General features: G+C 38.1%; 1 protein-coding gene across 6 annotated transcripts in view; it reads left to right on the top strand.

The window, feature by feature from the left end:
- The first annotated feature begins 3,932 nt into the window (after positions 1–3,932).
- Positions 3,933–16,121, top strand: part of fam49a (family with sequence similarity 49 member A) — a 45,856-nt gene continuing 33,667 nt past the window's right edge. For 4 of the 6 annotated variants that reach the window (XM_066705624.1, XM_066705603.1, XM_066705640.1 and 1 more), the window contains exon 1: positions 3,933–4,055. The gene's annotated coding sequence lies outside the window, so the exon portion shown is untranslated. Of the gene's footprint in view, positions 4,056–12,879; positions 13,022–13,490; positions 13,638–16,121 lie in introns of those variants that run through there. The other 2 variants (XM_066705644.1, XM_066705635.1) reach the window with 2 other exon arrangements.

The raw sequence follows: 16,121 nt of genomic DNA on the forward strand, positions 1-16,121 counted from the left end.
GAGAGAGAAGCAACTGAGGCTGCCTAAATTCACAGAACTGTGGTTAGTTCTGCAAGATGTTTGGACCGACCTACCTGCCAAGTCCCTTCAAAAACTGTGTGCAAGTGTACCTAGAAGAATTGATGCTGTTTTGAAGGCAAAGGGTGGTCACACCAAATATTGATTTGATGTAGATTTTTCTTCTGTACACTCACTTTGCATTTTGCTAATTGACAAATATAATCTATTAACATAGTTTTGAAAGCATTCTTTCATACCTGCCTAAAACCTTTGCACAGTACTATATATATAATATTAGTGTTGAAAATGAGAAAATAATGAAGAGCTTCTATACTAGCTGTAACTCATTCATGCTTCCAGTCTCCAACTGTTCTTCCAGTCCCCTATTATAAAACCTGGTCTTGGTGAAGAACAAGTGCCTTAGACAGCAATCACAATGTTGACCAGTGGATGTCTGGATATATAGGCAATTGCAGAAATATGAATATCACACATCAGCACATCTTGTTTCTCTGGGAATACTGAACACACTGGGATCTTTAATGACATTTGTGTCACTTTCAGAAATGTACAGGTGTCTTACTGACAAACTTGATGCAAAGCCATGCTTGATAAATAAACACATTAATACAAATCATACAATTTTTCAAGAGCCTTCATTATAATCCATAATTATTGTTGTATTGCCCTTGCCTTTTCATTAGCTATTTTATCTGTTTTAAAATGAAACATTTTCTCTGGAGGAAAGAGAATTTCCTTACTAGTGTTTCACCCAAAACACTGTAATTGATATTTGGCCAACACAGAATCATCATGCATCTTGCATATTCCTTTTATTAAAAATAAAATAAATGGGAATCACACTTTTATACCCTGACAATTTTGGAATCAATAAACGTTATTAATCACCTCCACTCACCACTGCAACCTTTGTGCTTAAAATGGATGCAATACGAATTATAGTATGTGTGCTCTTTTGTATATTACCACATGGGGTCAGTCTTGCTGATGTGAAAAGAATAACATAACATATACAGTCCCCAGGGGTGTTTCAATCTCACAAAATATTTTGTGCTGAATCATGCATAGATTATCTTTCTCCTTATAACTGACACTAAATTGACAAGAAAATAGTGCAGATCCTAAAGATACACCAGTCAGTTACAATACTGTGGCCTTCCTGATATCCCTTTTGATATGACCCTTTTGCACTGACTCTTTCTCCACAATAATCAACTACTGAATTTGTTCAATTACATAGATATACATATATTTCTGTCATATAAGTACACAGATTTTCCAACAATTAATTTACTTTATAGGAACACAAATGTGATTATTTAAATTGAACTTACATTCAGCTTCAAATTCCCATTGCTATAATTTTTTCTTTAGATACCTTAAGTGTGTGACTAGAGGCAAGACAAATATAAAACTTTGACCTAGCTGTGAATCACAATGTACAAACAAGTACACTATTGTGTAACTTACAATTGTTATTTTTACATACAATTACCTACTCATACAAAAGTGTTTTTGCTGGAACTATCTAGGTACAGTACCACGCTCAAGGGTACAACAGCAGTGTCCCTTGCCTGCCCACAACCTTCTGCTTCAGAGTTCAGAGCCCTAAACAGTACTCCTTAGAAACTGTTTTCAGAGTGATGTTGTGGTCAACATTTTAGCTCTTGTGGAAACTTCTGTGGGTCTAGTGTGTACAGATCCTGAGTTTAAAGTTACATTCAAAAGACTCTCTCAGTGGAGAGTGGCCCCTACTGGTACACCAATACCCCTTCCACCAGCAACCATTTCAGGCCTCTGAGTATTTGAGATACTAGACCCAGCTGTGCTTTGCCTCCAAGATGTGATCTTATTGTTGCTGATGAATATACACTCACCTAAAGGATTATTAGGAACACCATACTAATACTGTGTTTGACCCCCTTTTGCCTTCAGAATTGCCTTAATTCTACGTGGCATTGATTCAACAAGGTGCTGAAAGCATTCTTTAGAAATGTTGACCCATATTGATAGGATAGCATCTTGCAGTTGATGGAGATTTGTGGGATGCACATCCAGGGCACGAAGCTCCCGTTCCACCACATCCCAAAGATGCTCTATTGGGTTGAGATCTGGTGACTGTGGGGGCCAGTTTAGTACAGTGAACTCATTGTCATGTTCAAGAAACCAATTTGAAATGATTCGACCTTTGTGACATGGTGCATTATCCTGCTGGAAGTAGCCATCAGAGGATGGGTACATGGTGGTCATAAAGGGATGGACATGGTCAGAAACAATGCTCAGGTAGGCTGTGGCATTTAAACGATGCCAAATTGGCACTAAGGGGCCTAAAGTGTGCCAAGAAAACATCCCCCACACCATTACACCACCACCAGCAGCCTGCACAGTGGTAACAAGGCATGATGGATCCATGTTCTCATTCTGTTTACGCCAAATTCGGACTCTACCATCTGAATGTCTCAACAGAAATCGAGACTCATCAGACCAGGCAACATTTTTCCAGTCTTCAACTGTCCAATGTTGCTGAGCTTGTGCAAATTGTAGCCTCTTTTTCCTATTTGTAGTGGACATGAGTGATACCCGGTGGGGTCTTCTGCTGTTGTAGCCCATCCGCCTCAAGGTTGTACGTGTTGTGGCTTCGCAAACGCTTTGCTGCATACCTCGGTTGTAACGAGTGGTTATTTCAGTCAAAGTTGCTCTTCTATCAGCTTGAATCAGTTGGCCCATTCTCCTCTGACCTCTAGCATCAACAAGGCATTTTCGCCCACAGGACTGCCGCATACTGGATGTTTTTCCTTTTTCACACCATTCTTTGTAAACCCTAGAAATGGTTGTGCGTGAAAATCCCAGTAACTGAGCAGATTGTGAAATACTCAGACCGGCCCGTCTGGCACCAACAACCATGCCACGCTCAAAATTGCTTAAATCACCTTTCTTTCCCATTCGGACATTCAGTTTGGAGTTCAGGAGATTGTCTTGACCAGGACCACACCCCTAAATGCATTGAAGCAACTGCCATGTGATTGGTTGGTTAGATAATTGCATTAATGAGAAATTGAACAGGTGTTCCTAATAATCCTTTAGGTGAGTGTATAGGCCTATGTATCTAAAAAGAAAAAAAACATGTTCATTAACAGTCAGAAGGTATATGGTTAGAATATGTTTTATGTACACTGTGTACTGGTTTAACGTACCCACATGCAGTTTGAGTAAACTCTGCAATGTCAGTGTGTTATCGGCTTTCACTCGTGCCACAAGACTTGTTTCACAGATTTACTGTCTTTGACCAGACTTCTTCTTTCTCCCATTAGTCTAATGAGCATGTGATCCACACATTAATTTGTCTCCACATCTGGTGTATGACCTGTCCATGCTGATGCATCAACATATTCTGAGCTATAGTCCTCCAAGGGAATAAACGTCTGCCAAAATATCTCCCTGCTAAGGCAATCCTTATACATTTAGTCATGCATTATCATTATTCTTATCTTTTTTTCCATCTGTTAGCACATGCATATTGTTACTCCATATATCCTCAAAGATTCAATTTACTTTTTATTCCCCTTATAATAATCCATCACCCTTTGTGTGTGGGAATTGAACCTCTTTCTAAGTAGACAAAGCTGACATAACCTCATAACATTTCTCAACATGTTTTTAAGCCATGGTTTGATTTTTTTAATCCCTTGAGCTTAATTGTACTCATGTTTGGGAAACCAGGTTAACCACCATATTTTATAAGCATGGCCAAGGAACCTATCCATCACAGGAGAAGCACACAGGCCCCTCTCGCTATTGGACAAAATAAAAATCTGTTGAGGAAATATTGCCGACTGTGATTGGTGGAGCTTTCCTAATTGCCCTCGGTGGTATCCAATGATCGTAGCCTTAGGGCGGGGCTTAGACTGCGCTCTTGCTGCTTGCTGTGGTACGGTGCGCTGCTGGGAGGGGTGCAGAAAAAGGATCTGCTGCGAGGAAACTTTGAGGATTGTTCAGTCCGTAGAAGGAACATTTCCATTTTCAAGAGCATTTCGGTAAGGTCCACTTTTTTTCCCCAACAGTAAATAGTCTCATAAACAAGCCAGTAGTTACATGCACATCGCGGCGTGTGGCGGTGCAGTGACACGCTGTTTATTTCACATGGATGCTGCAGGAAGTGAGATGCTTGTGCACGCCAACAATGAGTGAGCCCGGAGTGTGTCGGCTACACCTTGTTTGTGTCTTTCTGTGTCCTAGACCATGCTTTGGGAAAACATCGGCGCGTTTCCTCTCAGTGGGCATTGCACGTCTGGGTTTGGGTTTCAGTAAGGGGTTTATGTAGCGCCAAACTTGACGCGGGGTCTCTCGTTACCCGCAATGCTTTCCAGTGTCTGCGCAGGGTGCACCACCTATCCAAGCGAAAATCACATTTGCACACGACAGCAAAGTGCTAATCGATCGGGGAAATCGCTGGAACTGGTCGCCCTGTGCTGCACGGTGAACCGATCAGGTGATTTGGGTTTGTTTTGATTCATACAGTTGTGAATTGTGCAGCCTCAGCTCCTCACTGCGCCAGTTTGCACATTTAATTATCGGCTCACTCTTCTCTATTTGCATATGACTTAGGTAGGCATTGCATATTTCATGGTTTAACTGAATGCACGAACAAGGGAAAGCTTTGCTAAAATGTACTGCTTTATGAACTAAAATTATCGATGTGATAACTTTTAAACACCATTTACACATGCACATGGAGATGCGCCTTGTTTCTGTTGATCTCATTTTATTTTATTGCAATAACGGGAGTGATCTTTGCATGTTGTTTTAAGCCATCCAGACAAGCACAGTGTAAGATGTGCATGCATTTGTAGAAAGTTCTGCCCTCTTCCTGTGACGAACCAGACAACATGAGCTGATTTGTCTTTCATCAGTGGTTTTATTGTTAATATTGTCAGTGTGATCAATAAAGATGCATTAGTTTTGTTTGTATACCCACATAAACTAAATTATGGTTTTAAAGACAATAAAGTGCCATATAGGGACAGTGAAGTTTCATGTTTTGGTGCTTTCATCCTGTGAATGCATTTGCTCAGGAATTTGGTGAAGTAGTGTTACTGCTTGAGCAGCTGTTGTTCATGACATCAAGTGCCAAGGAATGGCTGCACCAGTCCTGGGAAAGGGATTGGGACATCTCTGCGTGCCTGATTTTTATCCTGGAGTTTCAATCCCAAGAACAATGAGTGAACAGACTTAGAGACTTCACTGTATAGTGTGTCCTGTGTTGTTGGTTTGCAGAACCTGTTGCTTTTCAGACACTTCTGCACCCGTGCAACCTATCCCAGCAGTGAAATGTTGTGAAATTATCTTTGGTCTGTCAGCAGATGTCTAAGGGCAACTGCTGCTCAACAGTTTTATTGAACAGGCATTTCTGTTTTTTGAAATCGTAGTGATCTGAGCAGATAATAAATTGTGTTTAGATTTTAATTTGGTTCAGAAAAGGCTTCTGTTTGAATTGTTATTGGCCGTGCAAACTGCTGTCATGTTCATTTGTATTGCATATTGTCTAGCAATGTGCAAACCTTTTTCCACAAGTCCAAAAGGTTAGAGTACAGTAACTTGCATAGCACGCATTATATATTGTGCATTGCTTCAAAGAGCAATATAATACTAGTGTGCCAAGATGTGCTAAATGTTATGAAAGTTTGACATTTGTCTATATTTTAAAATGGTTTCAGCATTCTTTTTATGCTTTTCATATTTATCACTTAATATTTGGTATAGGAGAGATCTCTTTATTCCATTGCAGTTAACAAAAATCACACCAGCCTAGTTTTTGTGCAGTTTTGACCTTTGATGCGAGTGTGAACTTTGTATCTGTTTTTCTTATATTAAAGTCATTACTCACCTTTTGCTGAAGTGAGAATGTTATACCTTATCAGAGTTTTTCCATTACTTCCTGTTATTTTTAGTTCCCTTTAATTTTATTTCTTCCATTCAAAAGCCTTGTATGACATCAGCCTTCTCAAAGCACTCTTGTGTCAATACTATATTTCCAGGAATATCTAACCCTACAGTGGTATTTGTCTTAACAAAATAGATCAGGAAAACCCTGTTTACAGTATTTATTTTTCTAATATACATTTGTAAAGTTGTTAAGAGGCTTAATTCCTGAATTCTGAAATGAACAAACTTAAAGCAAAACTTCTGTGTTATTCATGTAGGCTATGTGTTTGTGTTTAGTATGTTTACTCAAGTACTCCTCTCTTAATACTCATCGGAAACTAAAATGTTTGTTTATAGTATTGGAGGGTGAGGATCTTAATACAGAATGGCTTTCCAACACTGCTGCTGTACTTTTGTCCCTGCCTTTCACCATGTTAACAATGACAAATAATTACCTCAATCAATGACGGTAGTAATTCGTGGTCTCAGTTTTGTCTGACATTCCATGACTCCAGAAATCCTGCAGTGTTGCAAATGTCATTACAGACGATGTGAAAAGGCAGAAAGGGTGCGAGAAGCTGTAATGACTGGGAAGCTGTTGGCAGTCTGTAAATATATTGTGTGCTGTCCAAGAGGTTGAGCTGGTCATCCAGCTGGCAGGGTGTAAGTGTATAAAATCTTTTGTTAATCCTGTGAGGCCTCCTGTGCAATTTCATACATCTGCAATACAAAACAGGATGCACCGTAGAATAATTTAGATGTCTGCCTGAAAAGTTGTTTAAAAAACACTTTGGGTTCAGTTAAAGGTGCAAAGACTTTGTGATGTAGGCCTACACACAGAAGAGAAAATGTTTTGCATAGGTATCCAACTAATATATGTTTGTTTGAACAATGGCATTCCAGTTAAGGGCAATTTATTACACTAAACGTATTACTTGTTTATTTGTGGCATTCAGTGCTACTGATAATGACTTGTAATCCTTCACCACAGTTCTGTTATATGCAGCAGTAGTATGTACCACTTTCAGTCATTATGGAAGGAATGATGCTACTAATTGATCAATTGCAGTACCACAGTTGCAGAAGAGTTTACAATGAACTCCTTAGATATGGTTTGACATTGTGTAAAATGTCTTAACTTTATCTATTTGAAGGGAAAACCTCACTTTAGACCATATGTTAAGGTATAAGCTTTGGAATCAATGTACTGTGGACATCCAATCCAAAATTCTTGAATGCCCCAAAAGGGTAATTTCTTTTGCAAACAGAAATAATAAAAAATAAAGCTTTAAAAACATTAGAACACCATGCATATTCAAACACATAAAAAGATGACTGGACAATACAACAATCAATCAATAAATAACAGATAACATCACAATCGGCATGACCATCATAAATCATTAATATAAATAAAATCAGATAAACAGTGCCGTAATCCGCAATCGATTGATACATGTAACCAGAGACACAAAATATGTGTAATTCAGCTGAGTTTAATAGCTGACGGGGCAAATGATTTCCTGAACCTATTTGTTCCACACTGAGGAAAGCTAAACCTGTGTCCTGATGGGAGAAGCTGAAACTCTTAATGGAAAGGGTGCTGTTGGGCTGATAAAACAGCCTGTGCCTTCTGAGTGTCCACAGCACATTGATTTCAAAGCTTACCTTCACGTATGAGATAAAGTGTGTTGTCTTGTTTTGGAAAGTGTTCACCAAGCCACCGAAGCATTCATTCATTCATTCATTCATTCATTCATTCATTTAACACACAAAGGTCTTAGCTGTGCTCAAACCCTAATCCCAAATAAGAATGTCACAGTTGTCATTTTAAGATTTCGGGAGATACTATGTACGTTTTTTGAAGTGTTGTATATAACTGTTCAATTAGTTGAGAACGTGAGATAAACCAATGTAATCAGAGCCATAATTAATTATGTCACAGAATTCCTCGACTACATTTAAGCGATCATTTACTTGACTTTTGTGGGATCATTCACTACTCCCTGACTAGAAGACAAGTAGCAACAGATAACAGCTTCATTTTCAGTCTTTCAGCAAATTAATTAAAATCTGACTGTATCAAGATACTCTGCACAACCTGGTGATTGTATTGCAGTGCATTTAGTGGATTAGCTGCTGGCGTATGTTACAGTTGATAGTGTTTCATATAATCTGTCAGTGTATGTTCTTTTACTACAGATTTCTTGAGTAGAATATTGTCCTTGTATTTTGAAGCAATAGCAGATGCACAGAGGTTTGGTGGTATTGGGAATACCCTCTCTGTAACATTGATCTATAGATTAGTATTCTATTCGCATCCTTAACAAATAGTATTTTAAAATATCAATACATTGACAAGTGAGATGTATTTTCAAGGCAATGTGCACAGCTGCGGATGTCACTTGATCAAACAACTTAAGGTGCCTGAGAGAAGGAGGGAAAGAGAGGGGGGGATTTCTTGAAGTATTTTAAAAGCCATAAAATATGGTTTTCCAAATAGCAGTAGCTCAGATGTCTCTTCTATTGCAAATACATTACTGAGCATTCTTACGTTATAAGTCTCATCAGAATTCAAATGCATGCAAATATATATACTGGGCATTATACAAACCTATTACAGTATAAAATGATGGTCATTCTTAATACCATATTGTATTGTTTATCAAACACCAATTCAGTGTGCATTGCTGGTTGAAGGTCTCTGGTAAATTACTCTTTATTCAGTTGATAGTGTAAGTATTTGCTCAGGAAAGCACTCAATCTCTAAGGTGTCTCTTTCTTCACCACAGAACGCTTCCTGTTGTGATGAGAGTGCTGCTGTTTTTTTGTCTGGCAGAATTTGTATAAAAAAATAAGCTCACCTGGAAGGAAGGAAGTACATTTACTGGTGTGGAAAACAATGCTTTTCTGTTGAACTGTACTTGTTTTAAGGTGAAGCAGTATTTGTTTTGTAAGGTGAAGTGGACTGAATGAAAATTTGATTTGAGATTTAAATTTAGTATTGAAAACCTTTCAGGCTTTCTTTAAATTTTGATTATTGGAAATAGTGTTAAAGACTAGTGGTTAATGGTCAGCTTGCAAATTGAGTTAATAAATTGCATTTTCATGAGTTTGCCTTTAATAACATCAGAATTTGAAAGATAGATGTTGCTGTGAAAACATCCTTTCAAAAACAACTTTTTGTGGGGTTCATCTTCTTCAAGCGCTTTAGACATGGAGCCTTTCATCTTGAACGGTCTTTGTTTTCATGAAACTCTGCAAGTGAGGCCGTATGCACGTCAACCGGTGAATCCGTCTGATCCTGGCAGAACTAGGTTACTGTTACATTGGATCATACTTCCTATCATGTACAGACCAGAGAGTACATTTCACCTGGCATGAATGACAAGTATTTTTGTCTTGGTTGATGCACAGATCCTTGTCCATTCAAATTTGTTAATCTACATCAATATACAGAAATTACATTATCTGGGGTAAGTGGATAAGAATATGCTTCATGCAATCAAAGGTCACTGTAAGGTTGCAGAGGAAATTATAATGTGTTATTTTGAGGTTAATTACAAATGTGTGTGGCTATGCATCTAATTTTATAATTTAGAACATACTGTATAGAAATCGTTGTTCTACTCAGTGTGTCGGATCATTTTAGTGTCCTAGTTACATGTACACCCGTTACAATTAAGAATAATTGATCTCAAATTTAATCTATATAATTGTTAATAGTTACAATGATCCAGCTAACAGTTCCAGGGTTTTGAATAATTAATTGTAGTCACCCTGCACTTTTTGCAGTACTGTTTTACAATCTGTCTTTTGAACAATCCAGCCAAAATGAGACATTCCCAAGTAGCTGATGATATGATGCACAAAGGAGTTCCAGTTTTAAACCTCTGTTCTTGTTTTCTGATCATTGTATGATCATGTCTCAGACTTGGCCCCTGAGCTACTCGCTGATCATTTATCCACACCTTTTCCCATTGCTTCCAGCAGCTGCTAAAAGATTGATTTATTTTACGATACAAACTGGGGGGTTGGGGGCGAAGGCGTATCTGTAGTGTGTCATAGTCTGAAAAAGGGAACGAATAAGCAGTTTGGTCAGCTGTAGTTGGGGATGGAATTTCTAGTAAGCGTAGAGATAAGATCATTTTTTAACCTAAAAGACAAGAAAAGGGGTTCTGAAACTGTTTGGATTTTCCAACTTCCCACTGTATATTTAAAGGAACACAACAGCCAATTATATCCATTCAGTTTAGAGGACTCAAGCTCCTTCATAATGCATTTTGCTGGAGACAAAAAAGCTACTGTATACACGATGGGGAAGTAACAAATTGTACAGTACATGAAAAGTAGAGTCTGCTCTGTATGTGCATTGTGTGTGTCTCTGTATTTGTAAGAAACATTTTGTATTTCAGAGAGCACTGAAATACTTAAACTGTTTCATTTAGGTAAAGATGAAAGGAATTTGATTTTATAGAGCACAGAGTTGAACAATCTCAGTGAGAATTACTAAGCAAAGATGACCTCCACTCCACTTTTGAACTATGACATGGCTCTTTTGTGCCACAGTGTCTTTTGAGATGCACGGATCTCTGAACAGAAGTGCCATTCAAGCTGCGCTGGTGTGTGGGAGGAACTCAATGCCTCGATGGGGCATACGATGTAAAATATATAGGCTTTCCAGTAAATACCAGCGACGCTATGCATAATAAAGCATTGCGATGAAGTGGTGAAAGTAATTTTAACGTGTCCCTCGTCAGTATACGATATGAGGAGAGGAGCTTTTCACTCCTCTGAGGCCAAAACAATAACAGGAAAGAACAGTTACTAGAAAAACAAAAAAGAGCGGTACTCAGATGCAACGCATTAGCGCTTCAGTTAGTTCCTTAATTTTTAATGAACAGATTTCACTATATGTGACCTCTTTGGAGCTTGAGGGAAGGGTGAGGTGTTAATGCAGCAGAGTGACTGCAGCAGCGAGGGCTGGGCAGAGGAAGCAATGCACACCATTGTAGTGGAGGCTGGGGCCTTCCCACTTTCTCTGCCCATATAAGGCAAAAACTCAGACGGCCTCTTTGTGCTAAAGCGAACTCCTAGTCACATTAGCTTTAGCCTGAGGGAGACACGACTGTTTTATCCCTATTTTGTTTTTGTTTTCCAACTAGTGCAATCAGTAAGCCTTATTTGTTAATGTACTGTGAAATTGTTTGAGCAGCGTTTCTTTAGCAAATGCATTCTGATATTTTGACCTATTGTACATTCTTTCTGTGCTGGCAATTTGGCTGCAAATGCCTTAGTGATTCTGAATTGTGAATATATTTAAATACATTACATGGGTTGCTGTTGGTAATTAATATTTACATATTTTAAGTGTTATATTGAGGTTTTAATTTCTGGAACAAAAAGTTTATGTGGCTGTACTCTTTAAATGTGGGCTTGTGATGCTGTGTGTTGGATTGCTGGATTGCTGGGGTCACAGTCTTCTATAAGGAGTAGAATTTTTTTCTTCCTGATCTTATGGTCTTTTTTACTTGTATTTATTTTATACTATAGCAGAAATAATTTTACAGATGCATATTTCCAGTTTGAGATGGGGGAACAATGCTGGCTAAAGTGAGAGTGCATATTCTACAGTTAAATAAATTGTTTGCACTTAGCAGCTACAGTCATTTTGGGGGGAAGAAGAGAGTCTAATTAAGCAACACATGCTTTCTGTACTGAAGCACCCTGTAATGGAGCAGGCCTGTGGGTGTGTGGTTTCTGCATTCACAAAGTTAATCTGCAGTCCAATGATTTATATCCCGTTATCATGTTGATAATTAGCAAATCCTCATTTTCTTTAATTTCCGTAAATGCTCTAGTATGATTTGGCATACCGGGATGATATCAACACACATTCAGTTTTGTCTAACACTATTCCTAACCGCTCAATTTAATAAACATCTTCAGCACCTGGGAAAAGAAGCCCTTTTGCACCCCGAGCTGTGGTATCCAGTTGATTTAGTTTTGCTTGCTATACAAACCACAATAGTTTGCAGACTGCAATAAAAATGACTTGACGTGTACTTGGGGTTGTTATGAGCAGATTGCCCACATAGTTGTTAAAAAAAAAAAAAAAAAAAAAAAAAAAAAGTTCAAATGTTCTTGTTTGCCTGCAGTAAGAACACTGTCCTATTTCTAAGGATTGATTAAGCTATTTTTGTTGTGTGTATGCAATATACATGTTTTATTCAAGAACTTTTTCCACTGGGGAAAAAAAACTCTTATTAGGTGAACTTGTTGTGTTTGTTAGCCCAGAATACAGACTTAATAAAGTTTTAGGCATCTGTAGAGAACTTTACTTACTTATTAATTAAGTGAGTGTATTGTAAGTACTACGTAAAGTATTATAAATGTATTGTTGGATTATGGGTGTTGAACCAATGTTTGACCTTCCAACTCTTGTTTATAGTATAGTATTTTACAGTGCTTTTGTTATGTTGTATGCGGTGGGGGGATCACACTGGCAAGACAAGACATTAAGTGCACATTAAGCACATTAGTGCAAATTGCTGTAACGGGACAGAACCTCTCAGTGTTCAGTTTAGGCACTTGACAATAAAAATGTCGAGTTTTAAGAAACAGTTTTCAAGGTAGACCACATATGGATAGGCATGTAATGCTTATACATTTTGCATACTTTGCCGACGTCATTTGTGGTTTGACAGTTATTTGGAACACAGTTGTATGAAGAATGTGTAAGTGTTGTGGTCTTTAAAGCCCCACCTACATTCAAGTAGATTCTGACCTTTAATTCCTCAGGTAAAGGCAATTGTGCATATGGGCCATGGAAACAATCCAAAACACAAGCACTTCCTGCAGCTGAGGCTGGGCACTACTATCTGTTCAGACTTTCCTTTGTTTGAACTTGCTAGGCAGGGCTCCCTACACAGCATATATTTACTTATTTCTCCTTTTGATTTAGTTGTTTTCCTTTAATTTTGCACTCAAATGCTGTTTACTGATTTAATTGGGGTTAAAGTGTGGTCTGAGCTGGGATCAGGGTTGGACTCTACAGTAAACGAAGGCTGCCGCTTAGGTTAGGGTTACTATGTTTTACTGATTTAAGTCAATCAGGTTTGCCTTGCATGATTTGCCTTTTATTTTTTCTGGATTACCAATACCTTTTCCTGCATTGAGAAATTGTACCTAGGAAAATATTTGTGGGCTGTTTTGTTCGGTTTAAGTTATTCCTACAGTTCATATTTTTTCTAAATTAATCTACGTGAGAGTAGTAGGATTTAAATGTATTGCTTTACCGTTGTAACCTAAATATTACTAAAAGAAAGGGATGCACAAAGGGGGGAAAACAACAGCAATCTTTCGTGTCGCTGTGCAATATTTGTTACAGTACATGACAAGGACGTGGTGTAGAAATGGCAATGGGAAATCGTGAAACACTTTTTCCTTCGCTTGCAGGCAAGTATTTAATAAAACGTGTGACTGGGTGCGCTTGCGAACCAATGTATTCTGTTCAGAGGCAGTGATATTGCAATACTTTTTTATAGGTTAACTTGTTATAGCATGTGTAGCCTCTGCCGATTTAAAGAGCTCAGATCTGCCCCTATCTTCATGCTACAGTAGTAGTGGAAACAAAAACAGGAACAAAATTGGAAACCACTGTATGCAAGAAAAAGTGGTCGATGCAGATGCACGTAAGTAATGTTGATGGGATATTGTTAGCAGTTTCATGATTCATGTTGAGTGAGTCCTTTCAGTAACTTTTCTAAAGTTTTTCAATCTTCTTAGATTATACAATTTTTGGTAATTTCTTTTACTGTGCCAGATTACTCAAGGTTTTAGTTACCCTTTTTGTCAAGTTTGTGATTTGTCATTTTTGTTGTGATTGCAGAAGAACAGACTTGTTGATTTACCAGTTTCCTTAGTGATGAAATCTTAAATCAATTTATTTATGTATTTGAACTTGGCTTTAAACAAATCTTGCAATTTGTTTTGAACACTGCTTGAAGTGATTTGGTTACCTGTAATTGTTAGTAACCTGTAAACAAATGGTTGTTAGTTTCAAAAGCTCCATTCATCTTAAAATGGATTTCAATAAATTACAGAATTACAGATTCACTGGATACTATTGAATAAATAAAACTGTAATGGTTTTGTCATCAGGGTATTTAGACCTGATGCTACAGGCAAATATTGCCTAGCATAATTAAAGATCAAGCCAAGTCTTGTGTTGGTTAATCAGCCTGTGGCAATAGTGCATATTTGCATGGGGATTGTCTGATTTGATTGCTGATTGACAGACAACGTGCATACATAGCAGAACGGTGAAAGTCACATTTTAAAGCATAGATCTCCTAGGGCTGGGCGGTATACCGTAAAAACTACATACCGGTATTCATTTACAGACCAGTTTGGACTTTTACTATACCTTCATATCGTTATTTTAAAGTTTTGTATGCTAAACTTTTGACAATGCTGTTCACAGCTTCATTGTGTAATGAAAGTCGACATTCACCTAACAAGGGGGGCAGTAGTAGTTTTCATTCAGTTTAACACATCCCTCTTGATTTCTGTATAGTCTTTTGTCTCACAGCCGCAGCTCGCCTCCCGCAGCAGCCTCTCAGAGCTGTGCTGGGCTGCGCGATTCTGCGCAGATTGCTGTGGGCGGGGCTTAGTGACGTCAAGCAGAAATACTGCAAGAACGCGCTGTTTTGGAGTGAATGCTGCTTCAGCCAAATATCGAAAATAAATTCCATGTGTATTGCGTGTTGACATAAACAAACATGATCAATGCACAATGAATAAAGATGAGATGGAGGAGAGTAGGTGTGGGTGAAAGGTGCGTCATTGATAGTGTGGACATGATTTTGTTTCAAGGCAACTGACACCGAACAGGGAAACGTAATTCAATGTCAGTTTTTGCTTTACGAACAGTATAAATTGTCCATTACAAAATACCGTCATACCGTCAGAAATTCGAAAAATACCGTGATACTGTATCTCCTTACTGAAGAATTTATGAATGTGTTTGTTGGGTTGTTTTATGTGCATCACTGGTATGCCTTGTAGACACTTGTTGATTGCTGTTTCAGTATAATGTAATGTTTCAGTATATTATTTACTGCTGGCCTGTTCTGTGGTCAGGACACTGTTGTACATAAGGATTTCTGCCCGCTAAAAGAAACATAATCGATCAATAAGTACATGAATAAGTAACAACTCAATCAGAACTAGAGGGCTTTGGTCTTCTCTTAAGCCTGTGCTTAGATGGCAGGCTTTGATGACAAACCTAACCATATAGTTTATCTACAAGCCTCAAGCCTGTTAAGTGTTTTGATAAAATAATATGCTCATAATGAATTGCTCACATAACCAGATCAAATATGTGAATTGCATCAATAGACTAAACTAGAGACATATCTGCCAAATATCAGTCTGGCTTTGTCCAATGCGAAGATGAAAAATGGGCAAATTACCATTTATCTGTGCTCTTTCCTGCCTGAGCCCACCTAGGGATGACTTGCACTTCCACTGAAACCAGGGCCACTTTGACCTAGCTCTGAACCCTCACCTGAAGTGGTCAGTCTGTGGGATGGATCAGAGTGCCAGATGGCAAGTGTAAACTCGTTAAAGGAAACAACTTTTATGTTCAGGTTAATCTGATTAGTTAACTAGTTAGTGGTTGACTCTCGAAGTGTACCGCTGTCCTTACTGACACCTTAGATCAATACCATACTTTGAAGTACAGATTGTGCTTCTCTCTCCTTGCTTTTATCTCAGACACCATCTGACACTGTTCTTTAATTTGAATTTAGCTATTTAATTATTTACAAAGAACAGTTGGCCGCGCCCCTTTCCAAGGATACACAAGGGCTGGTATTAAATCGAAACTGCCAGTAGTTGTTTTGCTTTTGAATAAATATTGTGTTCTGTATAGTGTTTTTGTCTCATGCTCAGTCATCCTCTTTTTTTTTTAATCGTATTTGCTAAATGTCCAATTAGTTGATTATTATTGTTTGTCTGTTAAACAGACCTTATCTTTTGCAATCTGCCATTCTCTAAAGCTGTTTGTTACAGTCCTGTTTGTTTTGAAGAATTAAAATGTCAGGCATTATTATTTGAAACCGGGAGATTTTAGTCTTATCATTATGTTCTTTGGTAGAAAGGAAGAATATTGG

This window comes from Amia ocellicauda, chromosome 1, assembly GCF_036373705.1.
Source record: "Amia ocellicauda isolate fAmiCal2 chromosome 1, fAmiCal2.hap1, whole genome shotgun sequence".
Taxonomy (NCBI): Eukaryota; Metazoa; Chordata; class Actinopteri; order Amiiformes; family Amiidae; genus Amia; species Amia ocellicauda.